Source organism: Pseudophryne corroboree, chromosome 6 (assembly GCF_028390025.1).
Source record: "Pseudophryne corroboree isolate aPseCor3 chromosome 6, aPseCor3.hap2, whole genome shotgun sequence".
Lineage (NCBI taxonomy): Eukaryota > Metazoa > Chordata > Amphibia > Anura > Myobatrachidae > Pseudophryne > Pseudophryne corroboree.
The window spans coordinates 594,670,573-594,675,301 of NC_086449.1; positions in this window are offsets into that span (position 1 = coordinate 594,670,573).

Sequence of the window (4,729 nt, forward strand, 5' to 3'; positions counted from 1 at the left end):
CTGTTGTTTCAAATGCAGGTTATGTAAAAGCAATTCTGGTATAGCTTTTCTTAGGGCAATATCCAATGATTCAAACGATACATGGGAAGAAGAGAAAAGTGTAATATAGTGAAGTACAGTTTCATATGCTTTTAATGACTTAAAAAAGATTCTCGCTCCATACAATGCATATACAGCAATCTGTCCAGCACAGGTATAATGAATGTAATTACCAGAGTCCTTTGAACTGAGAAAACAGTTCAAATCAGCATGTACAGAGTGAGTCCCGGGCACCCTTGATGTTTAGGCAATGCTGCAGTGGATACTCCGGTGTTACAGTCACACATCCGTCCTGGGCGTTCTTTGCTGTCACCTCCAACGCGTTTCCACCCCCTGCACTGGGGTCTTTTTCAAGGAGTTTATGTATGGAGCTTCCAAGACCATGAGTATTTAAACGACCTCTATCCAATCGGAGCGCTCTAGTAACAGCTGGTCTCTATTACAATGATTCCCTAATTGTCCCACGGCCAGCTGTAACTATAGTGCATTTCTATGGTGACATAACGTCACTTCCGGTCGCTGTCCCCAATGCACTACGTTTCCCATAGTGCTTTGTCAGTCCGCTGCCGCCATCAGTGTGTTGCCGCGGTAACGTTATCTCACTTCCGCTAACAGGCTACAGGGACACTACATCTCCCACAATGCTCAGAGTGGTGAATGCCCGTTTCTATGGTGATCTACTACGTCACTTCCGCTCCACGGCTCCCTTATTCAAAGTTGAATGTTATGCTCGGTGTCCTTGGAGCCGTGATGTTTTAACCCTTAACAATGTGGGCTGATGATCCCAAAAGCTGTTTTGATAAAATACACAGTATGTAAAAGGACAATATAGACAAATGAAAACGAATATTAAAATGTACATTGCGGATGTAAATTAAACCATCCATTAAAAGCATTCCCCACACAAACCCCATACTACAATATAATCCATAATGCAAAGTGACAGTGCTTGTAGTAAAGTGCAAGTGCTACATAGTACTGGTGTCAGTAAAGAGAAGGCAGGGAGGACATGTTCTATTGATACCTCACCCTGGTTCAGAATATTTAAAAAAACCATTTAATTTCAAAGTCAGAGTTGAGGCCCCCAGGCTTTAAAGTCCCCAACTCAAAAATTAATTTCATTTCAGCCTTCGCTAATTGGGCCGCCAGGTCCCTTTGTCTGCGATGACCCTGTACATGTCTTAAACCAAAAAATCTCCTAATTTCAGACGTTTTGCTATTGTGCTTTAGTCTGAAATGTTCAGATAGGGCGTGGGTTTGTAAGCCCTTCTTTACATTTCGGAGATGCTTGCCTATTCTTACTTTAAGTGGTCTTGATGTTCGGCCTATGTAATATAGACGATGATTTTTATGTAGAAAAGGTGGGCACTGCCATGGGCACCAGGTTCGCTCCGAGCTATGCTAATATTTTCATGGGGTATTAGGAAAATGAAAGGATATGGAACAATAACCCCTTCGGAGCGAACCTGGTGTCCTGGTCACGTTATATAGATGACGTGTTTTTTATATGGAAAGGCGGCAAAGAATCCCTTGAGGAGTTCTTCCTCTATCTCAACACCAACGATTTCAACATCCAATTTTCTTTTAATAGCAGCAAAACCACAGTTGATTTTTTTGGATATCACACTTTATATAGAAGATGGTCATATCCAAACAAGGTGTTTTATAAAACCGACTGATTCGGGTACATTTCTCCAGGCAATGAGTTGCCATCACCCGAATTGGTTGGGATCAATCCCTGGGGGACAACTCAGACGATTAAAACGCAACTGCTCAAAAAATGAAAATTACATCCAACAGGCAGAATTCATGAAGGATAAATTTGTAGCCTCAGGATATAAAGAGAATGTCATTGAGGAAGCTACTCACCTAGTAGAAAAAATAGATAGGAAATCTCTATTGACGAAAAAACCAAAATCGAGAGACAACCCATCATTCCAGAATTGGGCCTTCATCACTACCTACAATAGCCAATACAAATATCTGGAAAGGATTCTATCAAAACATTGGGAAATCTTAAGGAAAGACCCCGTCATTGGGAAACTTCTGCCCACCAGACCCAAATGTATTTATAGAAGGACGCCCACTATTGGATCTAAGGTGGTAAAGAGTCTACTTCCATCAGACAAAATCAAACCCGGCTCTATAAAATCGAAAGGCTTCTACAGATGTGGATCCTGTATTGGATGCAAAGAAGTTAAGGAGATAACAAAAAACTTATGTAAGTAACAATTAATAACAAGACAGAGAAAATCAATGAATTTATTACATGCAATATTAAGAATGTAATTTATGGGATAGAATGTTCTTGCGGTCTATATTACATAGGCCGAACATCAAGACCGCTTAAAGTAAGAATAGGCGAGCATCTCCGAAATGTAAAGAAGGGCTTACAAACCCACGCCCTATCTGAACATTTCAGACTAAAGCACAATAGCAAAACGTCTGAAATTAGGAGATTTTTTGGTTTAAGACATGTACAGGGTCATCGCAGACAAAGGGACCTGGCGGCCCAATTAGCGAAGGCTGAAATGAAATTAATTTTTGAGTTGGGGACTTTAAAGCCTGGGGGCCTCAACTCTGACTTTGAAATTAAATGGTTTTTATAAATATTCTGAACCAGGGTGAGGTATCAATAGAACATGTCCTCCCTGCCTTCTCTTTACTGACACCAGTACTATGTAGCACTTGCACTTTACTACAAGCACTGTCACTTTGCATTATGGATTATATTGTAGTATGGGGTTTGTGTGGGGAATGCTTTTAATGGATGGTTTAATTTACATCCGCAATGTACATTTTAATATTCGTTTTCATTTGTCTATATTGTCCTTTTACATACTGTGTATTTTATCAAAACAGCTTTTGGGATCATCAGCCCACATTGTTAAGGGTTAAAACATCACGGCTCCAAGGACACCGAGCATAACATTCAACTTTGAATAAGGGAGCCGTGGAGCGGAAGTGACGTAGTAGATCACCATAGAAACGGGCATTCACCACTCTGAGCATTGTGGGAGATGTAGTGTCCCTGTAGCCTGTTAGCGGAAGTGAGATAACGTTACCGCGGCAACACACTGACGGCGGCAGCGGACTGACAAAGCACTATGGGAAACGTAGTGCATTGGGGACAGCGACCGGAAGTGACGTTATGTCACCATAGAAACTCACGGACGGCCGCAGCGGACTGGCAAAGCACTATGGGAAACGTAGTGCATTAGAGGCAGCGACCGGAAGTGACGTGATGTCACCATAGAAACGCACTATAGTTACAGCTGGCCGTGGGACAATTAGGGAATCATTGTAATAGAGACCAGCTGTTACTAGAGCGCTCCGATTGGATAGAGGTCGTTTAAATACTCATCGTCTTGGAAGCTCCATACATAAACTCCTTGAAAAAGACCCCAGTGCAGAGGGTGGAAACGCGTTGGAGGTGACAGCAAAGAACGCCCAGGACGGATGTGTGACTGTAACACCGGAGTATCCACTGCAGCATTGCCTAAACATCAAGGGTGCCCGGGACTCACTCTGTACATGCTGATTTGAACTGTTTTCTCAGTTCAAAGGACTCTGGTAATTACATTCATTATACCTGTGCTGGACAGATTGCTGTATATGCATTGTATGGAGCGAGAATCTTTTTTAAGTCATTAAAAGCTTATGAAACTGTACTTCACTATATTACACTTTTCTCTTCTTCCATGTATCGTTTGAATCATTGGATATTGCCCTAAGAAAAGCTATACCAGAATTGCTTTTACATAACCTGCATTTGAAACAACAGTGCCGGATAAGTCATACTCATATATATATATATATATATATGGTTTCCTGCTATTACAATTACGTTATGAAATATATATAAACCGTGGGTTAGATGTGTTTAAAACTATGTGTAGGAGAATATAAATGTTATACATTTGACATATCAAACATCAATGTCTGTTCTGTACGATATTGAATGTCACCTTTTGGTGGTCTTGAAAGGTATTAAGCAAACAAGGGTCTGGCTTGTGTTTGGGTTTTGTATGTTATATTGTGTTCTTGTTTGTTCTGACCTCTAGTGTATAGATTGGTAAATGCTCAATTAGCTTAGTGATATCATTCAGGTGCTCGAAAGGAAGGGGTATTTCTGAGCAAGAAAAAAAGCAATTGGTTTCCCCAGCACCCTGAATGATAACAGTAACCAGATATAAATCCCACATGATAATAGAATTCAGAGATCTTCGTTACACATATTTGCGCAAATGTGTGGTTAAGCCCCAAAGCCGCATCAAGGCCTCTCTGTATATTTGGGGTCCCTAGCGCTATATCTAGGTGCAGGGTGTGGCACCCCAAAACAGCAGAATGAGCCAGAAATCCCAGCGTGGCACACCAGTGTAAAAAACTATAGTGTTAATAAATTAGTATTTAGGAAGCCGAGGCTATAGAGAGGGTGATACAAACATGAAATGTAATTAAAATAGAGAAATAGTGTTAGAAAATTAATAAGTGAAAAGTCTTAATAGAATATAAAGGTATGCCACACTAAAGCCATCCAGCTCAGCCAGTCCAGAGGCACCACACCTCACACCTCCATTACCCCAATCTGGGTCTAATATTAACCAGCAAGGAGCCACATGATAATGGCTCCTTACTAAAATATGTCTAAGCTAAGAACTACCTACCTTGGAGCAACCCCATAATGCTC